The sequence below is a fragment of the Podarcis filfolensis genome (assembly GCF_964270895.1).
Source record: "Podarcis filfolensis genome assembly, chromosome: 1".
In the NCBI taxonomy this organism is placed as follows: domain Eukaryota; kingdom Metazoa; phylum Chordata; class Lepidosauria; order Squamata; family Lacertidae; genus Podarcis; species Podarcis filfolensis.
Genome location: NC_139604.1, coordinates 20,063,494 through 20,086,463, shown reverse-complemented (window position 1 = coordinate 20,086,463; position 22,970 = coordinate 20,063,494). Strand labels below are relative to the sequence as shown.

The following is a 22,970-nucleotide window of genomic DNA, read 5'->3' as shown; positions in this document are numbered from 1 at the left end:
CCCGAGGTACCACTGTGTGTATATAGGTGTGTGTGTGTGTGTGTGTATAGTTTTAGGAAATGTTGGGGGAAAACTTCTCTCTGTTTGTTTTCTTCAAGGCTACCAGCTTTTTGGTTCTACCTTTTCCCCCCGCCCCCTACAAAATACAGCCTTTGTAACTATGGTACAGACATTTCCCCTCTACATTTGTAAAATATTTGGCTTCTTTTATACTCCCCACCCCCCCAACCCTTAGTACTCCATAGAACATGTGAAATGCAGAAGCCTGTCCTTTGCCCATTTATTTTAATTAGAACAGTGGGGCACTCCTTTCAGGAGCCCAAAAATTACAGAACAAAAGCCCTGGCTGAATAGGAGCTGCCATTTTAAGAATTTCTGCAGGGTTCATAATGTTCTTTCCAGATTTTGACAAGTGGCAAGTAAGCGAAAATTGCTTAGATTTGTATAGCACCTCAAGGGACAACAGAGGCCCAACACATTACCAGCAACTTTCTACTCTCCATTATCCCAGAAGTATAGTATATGGACTAATGGCGCAGGAACACAGAGGGATGACTTAAATCCAGCTCTCACAGACGAGCCTGAAATATACTGAGCGCGCTCTGTCTGGTACGGTAATTAAGGGGGGGGGAAGGGCTACCTCTTGTGTGGTTCAGAGAGATTTTGGAAGGCCTGTTACGTCGTGTAGGGACTTGGGTAAAAGGCAGGGAGCCCAAGAGACTCATTAAAACACCTGTCCTGAACATGTGCAACAGTTCACAGGTCTGCCAGGAAGCCAGAGGTAGATATATAACCGCTCACGGAAAGATGCCCATGTGAGCCATGGAGGAGACACATAACTAAAAATAAATAAATCTCCGTCACGGGGATTCGAACCGTCAACCTTCTGATCGGGAAGCCCAAGAGCAGGCATAGGCAAACTCTGGCCCTCCAGATGTTTGGGACTACAATTCCCATCATCCCTAGCTAACAGGACCAGTGGTCAGGGATGATGGGTATTGTAGTCCCAAACATCTGGAGGGCCAGAGTAAATTCTGCTGAACACAGTGTGACTAACTTGTGTGTAAAAAACAAAACAAAACATGGCATTGCACTGCGAATAACTTTAGACTCTGTTATGAATCAGGCCGCGCTGATTCGTTCATCACAGAAGTGCATTTCAGCGTTTCCCTATCTAAGGAGTTTGCTGTCAAGCCAGACCATGCATAGACATTTAAGAAGAAGCAGAAAGAAAGAAATTAAGTAACCTTTCAATTAATGACAAGCTGGCTCCCTCAGCCAGCAAAGTCCAAAAATTAGAGAACCGGACTGAAGTTTAAATCCCTGCTTAGACTTAGATCCTGCCTTTGTCAAGTCATGCACTTTTTGGCTGAGATACTGTAAATATAAGTAAGGGTGGTAAAGCAGCTCACAAAGAGTTTATAAAGTGCTTAACTCCCAAGTACCCAAACAATTATTATTATTATTATTATTATTATTATTATTATTATTATTAAAAACTTCCCTATACAGGGCTGCCTTTATGTCTTCTAAAGGATGTATAGTTCCTTATCTCCTTGGCTTGGGGGTCGCATAACTCAATACCCTCCAACATTTCTCTGATGAAAATTAGGACGTCCTAAGGAAAAGCAGGACATTCTGGGATTGAATGAGAAACCAGGACGGCTTCTGTAAATCCGGGACTGTCCATGGAAAACAAGGACACTTGGAGTGTCTGTAATAATTGTTTGTTATATGCTGGAATTAAGGGATACGACGCAATAAAGGCCTGATCCTATATCCTGCTGTGCACAAGATTGTGTTCGCAGCTTCAAGGGCAGATGCAAGAGGCAGGGGTTTTTTTTTTGACGTTTCCTTGCTTCAGGCAAGAGGGAGAACTGGCTCTCCTGTTTCCAAACCAGAAGAACTCACCACGGCTATGCCAAGCACAGAGAAGTAATAGAACAGAGAGGGGCTTCGGGAGGGATAGATGGGAGGCAGGCTGCTTCAGCTCCATCCTAAGGTCCATGTAGCCAGTCCTCAGCTCCCTCTTGTGACTGCTGCAAGCTGCAGCAAGGATTTTCTTTCCCTCCTTGCTTTCCAACGCAACTTGCAACACCAGCTCATTTGTCTCATGCAGGATGCTGCAGCAGCAGGCAGAGAGCTACACCCCAGCGTAGGACCAGGCAGCACAGCACACAAAGAAGAGCCTTTGCAAAGAAATGTGTTAAGATAAACACGCGTAAAAAAAACGAAACCAGAATTATTCCCCTCCTCGGGGTTTTAACATAAAAGGCAGTCTAAGCAAGCATGATGAGGGCGAAATCTAATACGCGGAGAGGGTCTTCAGAACAACGAAAAGCCTACTCTGCCTCGGCTTGTTTTCTTTACAAATAATGTACTTTTAAAAATCTCCAAATCCACTCAAGTTTCCAAACTTCTAACATTCACAGCCCATTTGATACACTAACATCATCCATCACTGGAGACAAGAACTGCTGGCTGTGTTTCTCAATCTAGTTCCTACAGACTTCACCTCCACCCGACAAGAACACTTTACGCAAATCTAAGCCATTGTCAAATTCTGTTTACTCCTGTTTATTCTACAGCTGACAGCCTCTCATGCATTAAACTGTTTAGTGCCCTAGATGTACATCTCAAAGAAAGATGAAATACTGCTTTAAAAACCAAATGTGGTATTATATATACTTAAGCCCACTGATTTATCAACAACACCAAAGGCCTGCTTACTGGGCACAGTTTTAGTTTTAAAATGCTTCTATGGGGGAATGGGCTATGAACCACAAGGAAAAACACACACACCAAAATTAGCATTCTGTACTACTAATCTTAAAAGCAGTGCAAAATTGACCACCTACCACTGTTCCCTAGAGGCTGCAAATCTATAGAGGAAATTGTGATGAATAAATCACACCTTTACAAACTTCTATAACAGGAATTAGAAGCGTACATAATAAAAATCCCATCAGCCGTTGGGTTCTTTGGCTGTTGTCATTTTTCTACTTTGATTTGAATATTGTTGTAAAACGGGTTCGTGTCCTTCATAAAAGCTATACCTTTGTTCTTATACTTTTCAGGGATACTAACTAGCATTCAGTAATATAGTTCTGCTGGGGTGCTTCCTCTTCAATAACTTGCAGAAAAAGTAGTAATCTTTTTATTAAAACAATTCTTGGTTCTCTTTTAACTGACTCAGTTAAAGGGGATGAATGAAGAACTCAGCTGATGATGATTGGAGTGGAAAGAGTATTTTAATTTTACAGCAAGCTACATGCCCCACATTTATTAGCCTCTTTACTGCAGGTCTGTTTTAATTATTATCTGTTCATGCATGCTACAGTATATAATGAAATGCTTCCATTTCACCCATTGAGTAGTAAGGATTTTTATGTGTATTTCCAAAATGACCCTTAATTAAGCTGATTTTAGTAATTCAGATGTGACTTTTCTTCCGGTCAACAAGATCCCCCACCCCGGAGAGAAAGGTTGGCAATGACTCCTTTTAAAGTGTTTCTTATTTAATAGTTGCAGGAATAATTGCTTTATGTTCCAGAGAGCAGTAACGTAGTCCATCAATAACTGGAACTAGAAGCCCACGTTATTTTCAACACACATTAGTGCAAGTGCTCTCATGTTTCATCAAACTATTAAAACCTGTTTGGTTAACCTCAAAATTAAGCTGCTGAAAATTTGCCACAGCAGAGATGACAGTGTAAATAAAGGCAACTGCTAATTAAAATATCATACACACACATACACACACCCCACACTCAACAAAGAATTCGAAAATTGTGAAATACTAACCAATTGTAATACAATTTGCAAATGCCAATTAAATACCCCAAACCAAAACATTTATAATTTCAAAAAGTGGACAATATCAAGTACAAAGGCCCATTAGGCTACTATTCTTAAGAAACTGATTACTGGGTGAAGAAAATTTGTCTGAATCAAGCATTAAATTATTAGCGATTTCCCACTAATGTCTGATCTGAATTCAAAATTGTCTGACAATTTTAAAAGAAATTACTAATTTGCAAAACCGCATTTCAAGATGTTTAAGATATTTAGTACATTAGAAGACTGCACAAAGGGATAAGCAACGAAGCTCATCTGTGCCTCCAGGTTTTTCAAAAAAACAAATAAATCTTAAATGTGGATAACACTTTTGCAACAGGTTGAGAGAGAAAACGGACTATGGACTCTAACAAATTGAACTGGAATGTGTGAGGCTTTTATTCTTAAGTCTAGTTAAGCGGTTCAAATTTCCCAAACAGAGACACCAAATGTTTCACGCAAAGATAAGTCACAACACAGATTCTTAGAAGGCAGGACCCCAAGCGCTCAATGATAGACTGATGTAGCTGTATCTGTGTTGTATTCCGGGGGGGTTGGGGTTGGGCTGGGTACATGTGCTTGAAAACCACACCGCGAAAGATTAAAGGGTCTTTGCAACTCTCTGTAACCTGCGCAAGAGAAGTGGAGCTCACATTTCACACGCAATAACCTGTGCGCTGGCAGAAGAAAAGAACAGCACAAGGGAGTGCCTGGGGCAGAAGCTTAAACTGATTGGGCAAATAAGGAAGACAAGAGCCCTTGAAATTAAACAAAAACAAATTCAAACCCCCCACCCCCAGCCAGGCCTGACAGATGTGGGTTACATCAAAGCAGTGAAAAAACTCCACCCCCCTTTTGGGTAGCTAAAACCACCTCATTATCTGTACACCCAGGAGCTAGCATATTTTAAATCAACTTTTTGCATGTGATAAATATCTATATATGTGTGGTACTTATATATATATATATCACAGAGTGAGAGAGAGAGAGAGTACAAATGTTTCAGAAAAAAGGGCCGTGGGTGAGCAGGCTTATTTAAACAAGGCGGCATTCACATGGCCATGTCTACACACCCGTGCTGGTCACGCCATCCTCAACCCTTTACTTCCAGGGGTTAACTACTCTGGCAGCCAAATAAAACACTGCAAGAGCCATGCAATTACAGAGACAGTCAAAGGGCAGGCTCTATTTTGAAATCTATTTGCACAGACAAGGCCTTCCAATTTAACGTACAGGAAACAAGCTGGTAAAGAGAGTCTCCTTCTCTCCAGATGCTTCGCAGCCCTTTCCCCTCCGTGGCAGGAAATCATGGCTACAGGACAGGCCCCTCAGAAGAAATGTTTAGCCCCAAGGAAGACAATTCTCATGTGTTTCTCTCCGCTCTCTCTCTCTCCCCCCCCTCCCCCCCCCGCCCCACACTTCACAAATCCTAGCCTCTTAAGCCTACAGGTTCTCTAAAGGCAGGGACTCCCACCCACCGCAGTCTGTTCCCCTCTTGTGAATCCATCCTTGCTGTGCCATGGCCACCCTAAAGAAAACAATCCCTGGGAATCCTCTGAAACTTTCATGCCCCCATGGTCTTCTTAAGTTTTTCAGACTGCAAGCAAGTCTATCCAGTGGTGTAGTGTAGGGGGTGCAAAAATGTTAGGGGGTACAAAATTTCAACACTCGGTGCTGTGCGCTTCCATTGATGGACTCTGTTGAAAAGAGCTTCTCCATGCAAACCAGGCGGCGACCTCTCCAGACAACGGAACGACTCTTCTTTTCTTATCTCTGTAGCTGCAATCCCTTGGGTGACGTATACGCCATTAGGCAGCTGAATGCACATGCGTGTTCCATCCATTTTCCTCCCTCCCACCCCCTCTGTGCAGCCCTGGGCAGTGGCAACCCACGCTACACCACTGAGAGGCTGCTTCATCTCCTCACTGTTGCCACTGTCTGCATGCTCAGGGAGGGCAGCAGCAACGCAGAGGAAGAGCAACAAAACCAGGAGGAGTTGCAGCAATCATGGTAGGAATAAGAAGTCCTGTGGCTTACCTGGATGGCACGGGAGCTAGGCAAGTTCAGGGCTGTGTGGACGCAAGGAGGCTCGTCTGGTGTTCCTGCCACTGCATCTATCCAGCCCTGACTCCGCTGCTGCGCTGTTCTAGCGCTGTTCAGGCAAGCTGCAGAGCTACTAATATCAGGAAGGCAGCTCTGCCTGACCCCTTGGGCTGCTACTACTGGCCACAGGACCTCTGGGGACTGAGGGAGCCTCCTGCAAGGATATGAAGCCCCTTACACCAGCTCTGGACATACAGTGGTACCTCAGGTTATGGGATAGCCGCATAGTTCTGCATTGTAGGGAGTTGGCCTAGAACTAGATGATGCTCAGGGTCCCTTTCAACTCTACAATTATATGATTCCATGATTTGGAGGAAGGTGATGGGCAAGAGAACCTGTGCTGCCCAAAGGACAGAGCCCTGGACTTTGACCGGGGTGCCACTGTTGCAATTGACTGTCAATGTATAGTCTTAGCCTAGTCAGTGGTTGCTGGCTACCACTGGCTACCTAAACTTTTTGGAAAATGGGGATTACTTCCTAGTATGTATGCTTACTAGAAATACAGGATCAGTCTAAAAAAATAGCGACCTAAATGGCTGGAAAGATATGTAAACACACGTGTTCACCCACCCATCCATGATGTTCATCCACACCCACATGATGAATTTGACAACGGAAATGGAATGCACAGGGAACACAGACTTGGCAGCAAAATTAGCAATCTATACCACACCTGTGCGCTGTGGGTAAAACCTCAGCGCCTAGGGCTTGCCGATCGCATGGTCGGCGGTTCGAATCCCCGCGGCGGGGTGAGCTCCCGTCTTTCGGTCCCAGCTCCTGCCCACCTAGCAGTTCGAAAGCACCCCTAAGTGCAAGTAGATAAATAGGTACTGCTTTATAGCGGGAAGGTAAACGGCGTTTCCGTGTGCTGCGCTGGTGCTGGCTCGCCAGAGCAGCTTCGTCACGCTGGCCACGTGACCCGGAAGTGTCTCCGGACAGCGCTGGCCCCCGGCCTCTTAAGTGAGATGGGCACACAACCCTAGAGTCGGACACGACTGGCCCGTACGGGCAGGGGTACCTTTACCTTTACTTTATACCACACCTGTGAATCAGTTCCAGTGTAGTAGGGATGGGGAACCTGTGGCCCTCTTGATGTTCCCATCATCCTTGGCCATTGGCCATCCTGGCTGGGGCTGATGGGAGTTGGAGTCCCAACAACACCTGGAGGACCACAAGTTCCCCATTCCTGAATGACAACATCTCCTTGCCCATGAATGAACTGAGTTTATTACAGTGGTACCTCTGGTTGCGAACGGGATCCGTTCCAGAGGCCCGTTTGCAACATGAAAAGAGCACAACCCGCAGTGGCACATCTGCGCACACGCGGGTTGCGATTTGCCGCTTCTGCGCATGACGTCATTTTGCGCTTCTGCACATGCACCAGCGGCGAAACCTGGAAGTAACCCTTTCCGGTACTTCCAGGTCGCCACGGGACGTAACCTGAAAGAACCTAACATGAAGCAAACGTAACATGAGGTATGACTGTACTTAGGAAAGTAATCTAGAGGCCGATCATTGAATGAATTGCATTGTATGATATACTTTTAAGTAATTGTTTAATCTGCAGTTTCCAGAGACTTGGGGGGGGGACCTTTATTTATGTAGAAGATTTCTTACCTGCCCTTCCCCATGTAACCTAAAGCAGGCTATAATCACACAGTGTTAAAATCCAATAAAACACTTTGCTGATAGTATAAATGCATGATAGTGTTGAGACAAGATCAAGCTCAGCATTTTCAGTTGATAAACTATTTGGCATCTCAGCGAGGCTAGTTACCCTGAGGTCTAGTGCGTGCCGAAATTTTAATCAGAAGAATATACTCTGTTTATATAATGTCTGAAGCAACTTGCCCTAAGTGAATTTTTGTTGCCCTAGGATAGCTTTCCCCAATGTGGTGCCATTCAGATGTTTTGGGCTACAACTCCCACCAGTTGCAGGCAGCATGGCCAATGATGGGATTTGTAGTTCAAAACATCTAGAGTGCCTCACGTTGGGGAAGGCTGCTCAAGGAGGTGAATGGCCCTTCTACCATAAAGGTAAAGGTAAAGTATCCCTGAACGGTTAAGTCCAGTCAAAGGCGACTATGGGGTTGCGGCGCTCATCTCGCTTTCAGGCCAAGGGAGCTGCCGTTTGTCCACAGACAGCTTTCCATGTCATGTGGCCAGCATGACTAAACTGCTTTGGCACAACGGAACACCATGACGGAAACCAGAGCGCATGGAAATGCCATTTACCTTCCTGCCGCGGCGGTACCTATTTATCTACTTGCACTGGCGTGCTTTCGAACTGCTAGGTTGGCAGGAGCTGGGACAGAGCAACAGGAGCTCACTCCATTGCAGGGATTCGAACCGCCGACCTTCTGATCAGCAAGCCCAAGAGGCTCGGTGGTTTAGACCACAGCGCCACCCGCGTCATTCTACCGTATTACATGCCAAACAGCAAAGCAATACACTTTACATGAACAATACTTGACTGGGATGCTGCTCAGAAATACACTTCTATATCATCAGTTTGGTATAACAGAATTATCTCACCACTGCGTTATAAAAGTGCCCATCTAATCAAAAAGCCAAAAATAAATGGAGGGGGAGAGGAAGATATTGTTAAATAATCAAAGTCATAAGTACTATAAAACCTATTAATAACATAGGGAGACTATTCTAGTTTTTAAAGATCACCAGTTTTGCAGTTCCCCCTCTTCACACCAGTGGCTATAGGGAAGGGGCACAGCTCAGTGGTTAGAGCACCAGCCATGCACAGAGAAGGTCTCAAATTCAATCCCGGGTAGTGCTGGGAGAGACCCCTGCCTGAAACCCTGGAGAGCAGCTGCCGCTCAGTGTAGGCAACACTAAGCTAGATGGACCAATTGTCTGACTCATGTTCTAAGATTGCCCTTGCCCTAGACAGGTGACAGAGACCCAAGAGCTTCTCAGTGTGTCTTCGAGAACAACCTTTCCCAACCTTAGGTCCCCAGATGTTTTTGGACTACAACTTCCATCCGTCCAGCCAGCATGGCCCAATGGCAGGGACGATGAGAAGCCCAACGATAGCTGGGTTGGGAAAGGCTGTTCTGGAATGCAGAGACCCTCACCAAGCCAATGAACCCCTAACCCAGTGGTTCTCAAAGGGTGTGTGGTGCGCCATATTGGTGGGTCAGGAGAGGATGGAAAGTATGCTGGGAAGATCCAAAGGAATGAGGGTTTGTTTATCTCAAATTAGACTTAATATAAATGAGATTGCCTGGCCACAGCAAGCTCACACCTCTCACTTGAATTTCTAAACATACTTAAGGTACATGTGTAAGAGACTCGTTTATAATTATATTTTGGGAATGATTTGTCATCTTATGTAGCTGCGTTGCGTTAAACTTTCTGGATGTCCCATGATCCTTTTATAAAGCAGTTGTGTTCTACGTTATAAATCAAGTGTTGCTAGTTGTTGTTTCTTTTTGTTTTCCTATGTATTTCTTCTCAATTAAAAAATAAAATAAAATGGTGTAGCTTGAGCAGATCTTTATTCCGAAAGTGTGGCCCAGAGGGTAAAAAGTTTGAGGACCACTGCCCTAACCTGTATATTTCCTCCCAAACTGACTTCTCTCCAAGATTTTGACATGGCTGAAGGAGGTAGCCCTGGAATTTTGGGACATCATGGAATTCTATAGCTGGGTCAGTGCTAGATACTGTACATTTTGTCTAACGTTCTGGACGGAAGGCAACTTTTGCAGGCGTGGTCCAAGTCCAAAGCAAGTCCTATCCCCCAACCCACGCTTTGGAGCTGCTTTGATTCCAACCTGAGCCAAGGAACACTGGAGAGGAAACCAGGCCTGTCTATATTCCTACCTTGTCCAGGAATGGCACAAACCCCTGTTATTGTACCATTTCTGATATTCATGCTGCAGGTTGACCACCCATGGTGTTCAATTGGCCACTGTCCTCACCTGGGAGGGATATTCCCATGAGCACACACGTCGATGCGACTATGAAGCCATGTTTTAAATCGGTTGTTATCAGGATTCCTAAACAGGGCGAAACTAAGCAGAATTTGCCTGGACGCTATTCTTTGTGAATGTGAAGTTTTGCAGTTGACTCAAATAATGCCCAGCTCACCTAATATCGATCAGCAACATGCACATTTTGCAGCTGTGTAAACTACCGCATATTAAATCTCAGCCGTCATTTTCGTAACCACTGGCGTGGCTTGTTTTTCATTTCCCCGACTCCATTTTCAACATTCATGCTGTGGTCGCAATATCTCCGAGAATAATGCAGTCCTTGTGCTGCAAGCATAAGAGACTAGGTTGCTTTATTTTGCTTTTTTATGCTGCATGGAGGAAGGTAAGTTGGAAACTCTGCAGAATCAGTACAGGAAGGATGACAGCCTAAGGGTACTCTGGCCCAATAATAACAACATTCAAGCAATAGTGCCTGGGTCATGACAAACCCTGACCCTTCCCCAGAGCTCTTTTTCCCAGGAAGTTGGCTTGGAGCCACCTTTTATCAATAGCAATTGATACCGTGCAACTTTAACAAGCCTAGAGAAAGTCGGAAGACGTCTCGTTTTACACCCTTAAAAATAAATCCCCAAATCTTCGGCCGATGATTGCCCCAGCGGTTGTACATTTAAAAAAAGAGATTGGGGGGGGGGGACCAAGAAAACAAAAAACAGTAAGATCAGTTAATTTAGTGTGTGTGTATGGAGAACAGCCGCAGCGGAGTATTGCAAGCATCTTCCATTCATCCTTCAACCAAAGGGGTTTCATTGTCTATTAATAAAAGTGTGGATAGATGTAATGCGTTTTCTATTTTTAAAAAAGGGGATTCTTAACCCTTCCCCCTTTTCTTTAACACCACAGGCATTTCTTTGATGAAAAGAAATCGTGTCTCTACAGCCAGTACAGTAAAAAGGGTTACGAAGAAAGCAGAAAATCTAGAATTCACATCTCAATATTCTTTTTGATAAAATTTCCCACTGCTAGCATGGCATAAAGAGAAAGCCTAAGTCAAGAGCCAACAAGAGAGCTCCATGAAACAAGTCAGATCCAAATGCTGGACAGAGAGATTTTTTTAAAAAAAAGGTTCGCACATGGTTAACACCAGGGGAATACAGGCCTCAAACGAGCACATCTGGCAAATTTCAACTTAAAAAAAAGAACAGTTAAAGAAACATTCCTATTAACTTCCTTGCACTTCTGTTATAAAGGGGAAAACACATAACTTTATGTCTACAATTATAACCAGAATGTACAGATTTGCTCATATCTTTTGTGGATTATCCAATTTGAAGTGATAGCAACTCTCCTGACCCCCAAATCTCAATTTTGACAGGAAGCTAAGCATTCAACAGATTTAGTATTTAGATTTTTTAAACACAGACAAAAGCCCACTAATGAGCAGGCATTAAGATAAATAATTGTTAACAGGCACATCTCCCAAGTGCAACCCACTGGGAAATATTTAATGCATGCTTACACAACTCCCACTAATTTCAATGGTGCCTGTATGGGCAACATTCCTATTGGTTTGTGTCCTTTACGTGTTGCATACAATGCTTCACTTACTTTTTTTGCAAAGCTAAAGCAAAGAAGGACTCATAACTGCCACACAATTGTATTCTGTGTACAATGCACTAATATGTACATATTGCTTCCTGCGCTATATGTGTACAGGAAAATAACCTGGTTTAAAAACAGTAATAATCCTGTCAGTGTTCCTGGTTTTTAACATAAATCCATAAAGAAAATCCATGAAGAAAACGAAGAATCTAGCATAATAGTTTTCTGCACTCTCCTATGCAAGCTACTCTTAGCATTCTTTACATACTGTATAAATAAAATAGATACCAACCCTATAGTTACTCACCAATATTTCAGACCCTCCAAGTGTCCCTATTTCCTAGGGACAGTTCCAGGTTTACAAAAGCTGTCCTGGTTTCTGATTTAATTCCAAAATGTCCTACTTTTCCTCAAGATAACCCTATTTTCATTGGAGAAATGTTGGAGAGTATAGAGTTATCTGACCCACAAGTCATCTGAAGGCAGCCCTGTATAGGGAAGTTTTTTTATGTTTAATTTTTAAAAATGTTTTTATATATAGTGGAACCTCGGTTTTTGAACGTAATCTGTTCCGGAAGACTGTTTGACTTCCGAAACATTCGAAAACCGAGGACCAATGGGTGGTCTGCAAAATCTATTGAAAAAATGGAGAAACGCACCTTGGAAGCCGTTCGACTTCCAAGGTGTGTTTGAAAACGGAAGCAATTACTTCCGGGTTTTTGATGTTTGGGTTCTGAATCATTTGGCTTCCGAGACTCTCGAAAACTGAGGTTCCACTGTATGTTGGAAGCTGCCCACAGTGGCTTGGCATATGGGCAAAGTATATATATTAAAATTATTATGATGGAATAGGACGACCCTATTTTCATTGGGGAAATGTTGGAGGGCATTATATTTTAATTTCAGTTTTGCAGCCATGTACCTGAGAAACTACAACAACCATTGCTTGAGCCATAAAGCCAGCCTTACCTCAACAATGGAGAAAAGTATAAATTATGTCAGAATTTGTTTTCTGAGAGAAATCTTTTAATAAAATACTGCTTGTTTGGAAATGGCATCTAGCAGTGAGCATTTTCCTCCACCGTGTCAGGTTTGGTTAATTACCTGCATTATCTTGTTTTATAAGCAGCGGTTGCAGGAATCTGAAAACACAATTTTATACATTATGGGGGTTAGCCTCCCATTGAGAGAGAATTTACAAATGCAAGTAACAGCCACAGAAGCCTCAGCATGCCTATGATCAAACGATACATTTTAGGTATCTTTCATGCTACTACAAAATTAAATATTAATCCTTCCAAAGTTTGAACAATGACATTGATTCCCCACTCCCTTAGAATGGGGAAACTACAGGAGTTTGGGCTAGAGACATTTTGGGGAGCCCTCAGGGTCTCTCTGCCAACTCCACCCCTTCTCCTGTAGGCTCCTCCCTTCTTTGGGCCCACAGCCCATCCTCCTCTGTTGGCCCATAGTGATGGCCAGTGTTTGAAATTCGCCAAGTGCTAGGTGCATTTTGAACCTGGCTATAGGCGATTGGCTCAACATCAAAAAATACTAAGGTCATGGCCACTGGTCCCATCACCTCCTGACAAATAGAAGGGGGAGAAATGGAGGCAGTGGGAGATTTTACTTTCTTGGGCTCCATGATCACTGCAGATGGTGACAGCAGTCACGAAATTAAAAGACGCCTGCTTCTTGGGGGAAAAGCAATGACAAACCTAGACAGCATCTTAAAAAGCAGACACATCACCTTGCCAACAAAGGTCCGTATAGTTAAAGCCATGGTTTTCCCAGTAGTGATGTATGGAAGTGAGAGCTGGGCCATAAAGAAGGCTGATCGCCGAAGAATTGATGCTTTTGAATTATGGTGCTGGAGGAGACTCTTGAGAGTCCCATGGACTGCAAGAAGGTCAAACCTCTCCATTCTTAAGTAAATCAGCCCTGAGTGCTCACTGGAAGGACAGATCCTGAAGCTGAGGCTCCAATACTTTGGCCACCTCATGAGAAGAGAAGACTCCCTGGAAAAGACCCTGATGTTGGGAAAGATAGAGGGCACAAGGAGAAGGAGACGATGGAGGAGATAGTTGGACAGTGTTCTCGAAGCTACCAGCATGAGTTTGACCAAACTGCGGGAGGCAGTGGAAGACAGGAGTGCCTGGCGTGTTCTGGTCCATGGGGTCACGAAGAGTTGGACACGACTAAACAACTAAACAACAACAACAATCGGCCAATTGCGACCAAGTGAAGATACCGGGGTGCCAGGATGGCACCTGACATCTCCACCACCTGGAGGAGCATGCCTGGGGGGTCCTTGGATCTTGACTGCTTTCACACACTCACATCCTGTAGAACTCTATCAGTTATATTTTAACTGCACAATCAGAATGAATTTCAGGAATCAAAATGCTTTTTCTGTGCAGTCTGAGCAGGAGGGTGAGAAACGTTATAGTTAATTGCCGTAGCTTGCCTTCACTTAAATACCAGCCTACCCCTTGCCCTGCTCACAGCTGTGAAGAATTTTCCTATGTTAGGAATGGTCCGTGTCACCATTAAGAAAAAGAGATCAGAATATGCCAATATGTATGTGGATTGTCCCTGGATCAAGTGACTTTTATTCTTTAAGTTATCAAAGTTCCTAACTTAGCTAAAGGTTGTCAATAATAATAATAATCAATAAACAACAACATATTAATTATACCCCATCCATCTGGCTGGGTTTCCCCAGCCACTCTGGGTGGCTCCCAGTAGAATACGATAAAACATCAAACATTAAAAACTTCCCTAAACAGGGCTGCCTTCAGATGTCTTCTGAAAGTCAGATAGTTGTTTATTTCCTTGACATCTGATGGGAGGGCGTTCCACACTACCAAGAAGGCCCTCTGCCTGGTTCCCTGTAACCTCACTTCTTGCAGTGAGGGAACCGCCAGAAGGCCCTCGGAGCCGCACCTCAGTGTCTGGGCAGAACGATGGGGATGCTCCTCCAGGTCATCTGAACTAGCCAGATGTTTAACTGGTAATCAATTACAGTCAGTCCATCATTTGAAAAATGAGACTTTAGAGCTGTCGTGCCCCCAAATGGCAACCAGACCTTCCATTTTGGCGACTGTAACCATGGTTTAAGGAACCATTTGGCTCTTGGTTAGTATACAGTGGTACCTCGGGTTAAGTACTTAATTCGTTCCAGAGGTCCGTACTTAACCTGAAACTGTTCTTAACCTGAAGCACCACTTTAGCTAATGGGGCCTCCTGCTGCTATCGCGCTGCCGGAGTACGATTTCTGTTCTCATCCTGAAGCAAAGTTCTTAACCTGAAGCACTATTTCTGGGTTAGCGGAGTCTGTAACCTGAAGCATATGTAACCTGAAGCATATGTAACCCGAGGTACCACTGTATCTGTCTTTCTAACATTGTTGACTGCCTCTTGTGTTGCAATGATTGGCACCCCAAGCCACTATTTGGGGGGCTGTGCCCACCTCTTTATGTGCTCTTTTGCAGGTTTCCCCTGGAGATCAGCAGGTCCGCACATTTCCCCCTCCTGATGCAGAAATCAGGACGCAAGCCTCCCCAGTCTTTATGGATCAACTCTTCTCCAAGCATGGTCCAAAAGAGCTGCAAAGCAAGCTTCTCCCCTCTCTCTTCCTCATTCCCTTGTCCCATTCGCCTGTTGCATGGACAGGAGGGTCTCAAGAATAAACACACCGGGTGTACAGTGGTACCTCGGGTTATGAACTTAATTCGTTCTGGAGGTCCCTTCTGAACATGAAACTGTTCTTAACCTGAGGTACCACTTTAGCTAATGGGGCCTCCTGCTGCTGCTGCACCGCCACTGCACGATTTCTGTTCTCATCCTGAAGCAAAGTTCTTAACCTGAAGCACTATTTCTGGGTTAGCGGAGTCTGTAACCTGAAGCATCTGTAACCTGAAGCGTCTGTAATCCGAGGTACCACTGTACGTGGCATGAGCAGCTAATTTCCAACTAGAACAGCGATGTCCCCCAAACTTTAGATGCTAGACTAAGTAAGATTGGGAGTCACCCCACTATTTTTGGAAGAGATATTCTGACAAATGCACAGATAGACAAAATGCGGCCTGGCGTTTATAAGATGTAGATGGAATCCGAAAATATATTTTTTTGTATTTCATACCACATACTGTGTAATGAAGACGTTCCAGACAAAAGTCCAATTTCATCTGAAATTTGGTAGCTTCGTGAACATTGTTTGTTTTCATGTCAGGCAGCCGCTAAAGTGTGGCATTCTTGCATACGTAGCATATTTATTCACACGAGAGTCTGGCGTTTGATTTGATGAATATATTTAACAGGCAGGATTACGGAACCTGCTTGGAGCAGTTCACCATAAAGGAAAGGAGCTTTCCTGCGCAAGATACACAGGTCCTCCCCCCTCCCCCCCCTATTTAGCATAAGAGAGTCCTTGTTTATCAAAATAGTGATGCAAGTAAAATTGTTTACATTTTCAACACTATCAACATCCATCATCTATGACAAAAAAAATCAAGAAAGGAACGCTCAATCATTGTCAATCAAAGGTGCTAAAATATACATAAACCAAAGCATGCAAAATGTATTACATGCAAAAGGAACACAAGGTTACCAACATATCAAACAAAAAACCCCACACAAATAATTATAAATCACTCATAGACCTATTTACGCATCTTATAAAGCTGTCTGAAGGTGGGTAACCATAGAAACCCCGCAGACTAAGTTCACCATTTTAAAGTTTGCATTTATTTTAAAACGCTGCAAATTATGTCCCTGTTTTATAAAATTCGTGGGGTTTTTTTATTATTATTTTAGAGCCCAATGGTTTTCTTTGTTTCCTAACCATTGCCCAGAATGATTTTTCCATCTCAATTACCGATAATTTGCTTTTTAAAAATTGCATTCAAGCAAAAAGATAACAGTGTTATAAAAAAATCAATATATTTTAGCCTTGCAAATTAATATTGCTAACTTAAAATGGAACACAAAATGATACACATATAAATCACTCTGATTTTAGCGTTTTATTACAAGTGGATTTCAACACAGAGACTCCCCCCCCCCAAATGCAGTGTTGTAAGGAGGGAGGGAGGGAGGGAGGGAGGGAGGCAGGTTACCGAAATTATCTGTTATAGCTAAATTGATAATAGTATTTTCAATTTATGGTTCTCCCTGACAATTAGAATTTACACGGTGGCTTAATATTTAATACTATTATTAGTACTGAACATTCTATAATTTACTTCATAATTTGAATTAGAGAAATATTTGTAGTTCAGTGGCTCCTACACTTAAGACGTAATGCTCAGTGTGTATTTCATTATGCAGATGAGCAATGAAGGTTGTCCAACACGATTTAAATGGGTCAACACTATTTTCCTATTCCCATTAATCATTCAGAGAGCTAAAAGGGAGGGAAAGTATTGAAAACTAAACCAGAAGATTTTTGAAAAACCACCCTCACCTACTGCTTGCTAAGTATTGTATCCACATCACTGAAAAGAATAACTGGGCAGCCAATATTAAGAATTAGAAAAAGAGGCATTTGCGGTCACACGGAAGAGACCAAATTTCCTCTCAGGTCAGCGAGACAAATTGTTTTGGCGTATACACACATGGAAGTCCATTAGGTTTTCAGAGGACATTTGCATCAGTAGCAAACTTAGCACAGAGCAAAAGTGGGTGGCAGAGTTTATCTGGTAAGAATTCAGACTGTAGTCAAGAACTCCCATTGCAGTAAATGGGGTCGGTTCAGAGTTATTACCAATTGTTCACAGAATGCATCAAGGCTGCAGGCTCCATTCTCCAACTAAGTGGCCGGTTGCACGCAAGGCCAATTTTTATACACAGCAAATTGTTGGGAAAATTGTAATTTGTAAATGAAGAAGTACTGCTGTGAAAAGGTGAATCTCTTCTGCCAAGTGTGAGGAGGGGCACTAAACAGACTAGGAAGCAAAGGAGAATTATATAGGGGGGGGGAATTAAACGCTGGTTCACCCAGGCCATTTCAGCCTTTGGTTGCTGCCGCCTTCATCTCAGCAGCAGTTGATGGACTACAACTACCATAAGCCCCAGCCAGCATGGCCAATGATGGGAGCTGTAGTCCAAGAACATCTTGGCACCATGTTGGCCACCCAAGCTCTAAGTCAAGCATGGGGAACCTATTGCGCCCAAGCCAGCTCACCAAGAATATGGGGCCCTCTTTTTCACAGCCACACAAGTGGATCCAGAGTTCATGTAAGCAAAACTCTGCTTATGGGATGCTCCCAGTTAGGGCTCGGCAATATATCGTCCCAAACCGGTTTGAAGTCCATATCATGATATCGGTTTCACAATTATTGACTTGGCAACATATCATGAATCATGATGTGCTTGTGTGTGTATGCTATGCAAAAATCTCAATATGGGAAAACTCATGAAGCCAGCCAGTGCTTCTCTCGAAGAAGAAGAAGAAGAGGAGGAGGAGGAGGAGGAGGAGGAGGAGGAGGAGTTTGGATTTGATATCCCGCTTTATCACTACCCAAAGGAGTCTCAAAGCGGCTAACATTCTCCTTTCCCTTCCTCCCCCACAACAAACACTGTGAGGTGAGTGAGGCTGAGATACTTCAGAAAAGTGTGACTAGCCCAAGGTCACCCAGCAGCTGCATGTAGAGGAGCGGAGACGCGAACCCGGTTCACCAGATTACGAGTCTATCGCTCTTAACCACTGCACCACACTGGCTCTCTCGAGTCCTGCAGAGCCCGTTAACCCTGCTGGCTTAGCTCTCCCTTGTCTCCTGCAGGCGGGAGCGAATCAGAAGAGCAGGCGCCAGCAAAAGTCACAAAGTGGGAAAAACCATGAAGTCAGCCCATGCTTCTACTTAGCTCCATCCTTCTTTCAGACATTGTCATAAATCGGTATATCGGCATGTTTAGCTGGTGATATATCACAGTGTTGAAAACCAGGTATTGCCCAGCCCTACTCCCAGTGGGTGCGGGTGGCACTGTGGTCTAAACCACAGAGCTTCTTGGGCTTGCCGATCAGAAAGTCGGCGGTTCGAATCCCCGCGACGGGGTGAGCCCCCGTTGCTCTGTCCCAGCTTCTGCCAACCTAGCAGTCAAAAGCACACCAGTGCAAGTAGATAAATAGGTACCGCTGCAGCGGGAAGGTAAACGGTTTTCCATGTGCTCTGGTTTCCGTCATGGTGTTCCATTGCTCCAGAAATGGTTTAGTCATGCTGGCCACATGACCCGGAAAGTTGTCTGGGGATAAACACTGGCTCTATTGGCGTGGGAAGCAAGATGAGCGCCGCAACTCCATCGTCACCTTTGACTGGACTTAACCGTTCAGGGGTCCTTTACCTTTACCATGATATGATGTGCTTGTGTCTGTATACTATGCAAAAATCTCAACATGGGAAAACTCGTAAAGCCAGCCAATGCTTCTCTCGAGTCCTGCAGCCCGTTAACTTTGCCAGCACAGCTCTCCCTTGCCTGCTGCAGACGGGAGTGAATCACAAGAGCAGGTGCCGGCAAAAGTCACGATGCGGGGGAAACCGTGAAGCTAGCCAATGCCTCTACACAGCTCCATCCTCCTTTTGGATACTGCCATAAATCGGTATGTCATGGTGTTTAGGTAAAGGTAAAGGGACCCCTGACCATTAGGTCCAGTCGTGACTGACTCTGGGGTTGCGGCGCTCATCTCGCTTTATTGGCCAAGGGAGCAGGCGTACAGCTTCCAGGTCATGTGGCCAGCAAGACTAAGCCGCTTCTGGCGAACCAGAGCAGCACACAGAAACACCATTTACCTTCCCACCAGAGCGGTACCTATCTATCTACTTGCACTTTGACGTGCTTTCGAACTGCTAGGTGGGCAGGAGCAGGGACCGAGCAACGGGAGCTCACCCCGTCGCGGGGATTCGAACCGCCAACCTTCTGATCGGCAAGTCCTAGGCTCTGTGGTTTAACCTACAGCGCCACCCGCGTCCCATCATGGTGTTTAGCTGGTGATATATCACGGTGCTGAAAACCAGGTATCGCCCAGCCCCACTCCCAGTGGAGGATGTGGAAGAAGCAGTTCAAGCAGATTCTGCCTTCTCCCTGCAGCCTGTGTCCCCTAAAAGGATCTGCTATGGAGGATTGTGGTAGTGTGGCGGATGATGCAGAGGAAAACACTGAGAGCTGCCTCCTCATTGGTCCCCTTCCTTCAGCAGACCTTGCCTGGACCTTGGTGCCTTCCATGCTGAATCCAACTCGTCAAGCATTTTATTTGTACCCTGCCCATCCTCCCAATAGCTCAAGACACCACTCTCAGGTTATGCGATTTCACAGCTGAGCACAAAACATGCCCATGCTGTCATCTGCGTGATGGCATCCAGAGTGGAGCAGCGGTTAGTGTGCCGGACTTAGACCTGGGAGATCCGGGTTCACATCCCCTCTCAGTCATGAAGCCCATTGGGTGACTTTGGGCGAGTCAAGGTCTCTCAGCCCTAAATTTCCTCACTGGGTTGCTGTGACGAGACAACGGAGAGGGGAAGAAGCGTGTATACCATCGTGAACTCTCTGGAGAAAAGGTGGAACATAAATGTAATAATAAACGAACACGGGGAAGGTGCACAGCTAAGACTGTGTCTCCACCTAACCTGGTAATGTTTACTCTGACAAGCAGCATCTCACCCTGAGGATTATCTAGTCCAACCCCCTGCAATGCAGGAATATGCAGCTGCCCCGTACGGGGATCGAACCTGCAACCTTGTCGCTATCAGCACCATGCTCTAGCCAACCGAGCTATCCATGTCTTTCAGATCGCCTCCCAGCTGCTCCTGAAGAACAGAAGAAAAGGCCTGGTGGATCAGGGCAAATGCCTATCTAGTTCATTATCCTATCCCCACAGTGGCCAACAATTCACCTTCATACTGGAGATGTTGGGACTCAAGTGTTCAAAATTAGCCAGGTGCTAGTCACGTTTTGTGACTAGCACAGGCCCAATGGCGACCACGTGGATATCTCTGGATGACAGGCTGGCGACTGGGGAAAGCAAAATGTCACTTTGTTGTTGTTGTTGTTTAGTCGTTTAGTCGTGTCTGACTCTTCGTGACTCCATGGACCAGGCACTCCTGTCTTCCACTGCCTCCCGCAGTTTAGTCAAACTCATGTTAGTAGCTTCAAGAACAGTGTCCAACCATCTTGTCCTCTGTCGTCCCCTTCTCCTTGTGCCCTCCATCTTTCCCAACATCAGGGTCTTTTCCAGGGAGTCTTCTCTTCTCATGAGGTGGCCAAAGTATTGGAGCCTCAGCTTCAGGATCTGTCCTTCGAGTGAGCACTCAGGGCTGATTTCCTTCAGAATGGATGGGTTTGATCTTCTTGCAGCCCATGGGACTCTCAAGAGTTTCCTCCAGCACCAGAATTCAAAAGCATCAATTCTTCGGCGATCAGCCTTCTTGATGGTCCACCTCTCACTTCCATGCATCACTATTGGGAAAACCATGGCTTTAACTATACGGCCCTTTGTTGGCAAGGTGATGTCTCTGCTTTTTAAGATGCTGTCTAGCTTTGCCATCGCCTTTCTCCCAAGGAGCAGGCGTCTTTTAATTTCGTGACTGCTGTCACCATCTGCAGTGATCATGGAGCCCAGGAAAGTAAAATCTCTCACTGCCTCTATTTCTTCCCCTTCTATTTGCCAGGAGGTGATGTCACTTAGGGAAGGATTTGAAATATTTTCCCAGAAGCTTGAATTAGTTCTATTCCAGATTGTTTTATTTGTATGTTTTAACGTGTTGCAAACCACTTTGAGATTTGTTCTTTAAAATATAAAGTGGTATAAAAGTGGAATGAATGAATGAATGAATGAATAAATAATAATAATAATAATAATAATAATAATAATTTAACATCCCATAGGTGGGAGGGAAACAGAGCCTAGACACTGCATTGTGGTGACCACAGCCCAGGTTTAAGGTGCCATTTGGTGATTAGATTATATATCTGAGTTTCTAACACTGCTGGGACCTTGTGTACACAAAGAATGTGAATCTATCACTGCCCTCTCTTATCCACTGTAGCCAAATAAATACTAGGGCCACCTGTACACAAGTGGGAGGGAAGAAATGTACATATTGTACCTTGTGAAGCACATTGTAGGTATTTCGCAAGGGAGTACATGGGTCAAGAAGATTATCTCACCTGTGTTGCTTTTCCTACTTGGAAGCAGTCCCGAAACTCCACACAGAGTCATAAAAAGTAAATTGCATCAAATCACCGGGTGCAATCGTATGGAATGATCATATTTGATCGCGACCCCTGCTAGGTTAACTGGTGATGAAGCAGCTGTTCAAAGAGACTCGCCTGAGTTTCAACAAGAGAGAAATAGAAGCCCCTACATGTGCGCAGGGACGCCAGGCTGAATCAGATGGTAGATTTAACAAGACGGGCGAAAACTGAGAAGCCACCGCGGAATATTGTTTCTTGGCAGAGGTGATGGAAGGAGCCCTGATCTCATTAAGTTTGCAGTGCGGTTGAATTCCTACAAAAGACCAGTCAGGCTAATCCAAGCCTTGTCAAGAACATCACGCCCTGGGGGAAGCTTCACAAGGTTGATTCCCAGGGCAAACTGGCCATTTTAACCCTGGAGTGGGCAACCTGCAGCTCTGCAGATGTTGTTGGATGAGAACTCCCATTATCTCAGACCGATGGACATGCTGGAGCGTATCTGGAGGACCACAGATTGACCATCGCTGCTTCAACCTACACAGATTGGCAGTCATTGCGAAGCCCACTTAGTAGCACATATGCGTGGAAGGTGTTGTTGTTTTTTAAGTTTAAATTACTTTACTTACTAAATCCAAAGGTCTGGTACATGTGTTATTCCATGCAGCAGCAAGGAGATGCAGAGGAGTTGAACAAGCCAGGGCTAGGGGACCTATTAGCCCCCCCCCCCCGCTGCCCCAAGATTACAATTCCCATCATCCCCATCCAGAATGGCCAGCGGGATGGGTTGATGGGATCTGTGTAGTTCAGCAGCACCATGTGTGGAAGTTTATGACTTGGATTTCTGTTTCCTGTGGAGTTGCTCGGATCGGAACAAAACAAAACAAAACAAAACAAAGCCAAAATCTAAGGGATTAAATGTTCACCACTCCGATGCATTGCCTGGAGTGCGCTGGAACAAAGATACAGGAATAGCCACACAATCAGAACTGACAGAGCCCAAATAATAAGGGAGCAAGCCCATGCAATCAAGCATTTCCCTAATCACACGTGGAAAGTTTAAATAATAAAAAGGCGCCTTCAGCTGACCAGATGCAGCCCCGCCACAAAGGCAGCAGATATAGAGCAACCGCAGAGCGCACCTGTTTCTTCAGCCCCTCTCTCTTTGAAAGAGAAAAGGCCCAGCCTGGGGCCTGTCACAGCATACCCCTATTTTCACAGCAGGAAAACACAGCAGGGCATTAGAGCTGTGCTCACGCCCCCCCCCAGCCCCTCATTCACACAGAGAGA

General features: G+C 44.8%; 1 protein-coding gene across 7 annotated transcripts in view; it reads right to left on the bottom strand.

Moving 5' to 3' along the window:
* Positions 1-22,970, bottom strand: part of METAP1D (methionyl aminopeptidase type 1D, mitochondrial) — a 100,418-nt gene that overhangs the window by 56,527 nt on the left and 20,921 nt on the right. Inside the window, exon 1 of one of the 7 annotated variants that reach the window (XM_083572176.1) lies at positions 5,875-5,892. The exons of 5 other annotated variants lie outside the window; for them this stretch is intronic. The gene's annotated coding sequence lies outside the window, so the exon portion shown is untranslated. Of the gene's footprint in view, positions 1-482; positions 568-5,874; positions 5,893-22,970 lie in introns of those variants that run through there. One more of the 7 variants, XM_083572175.1, reaches the window with a different exon arrangement.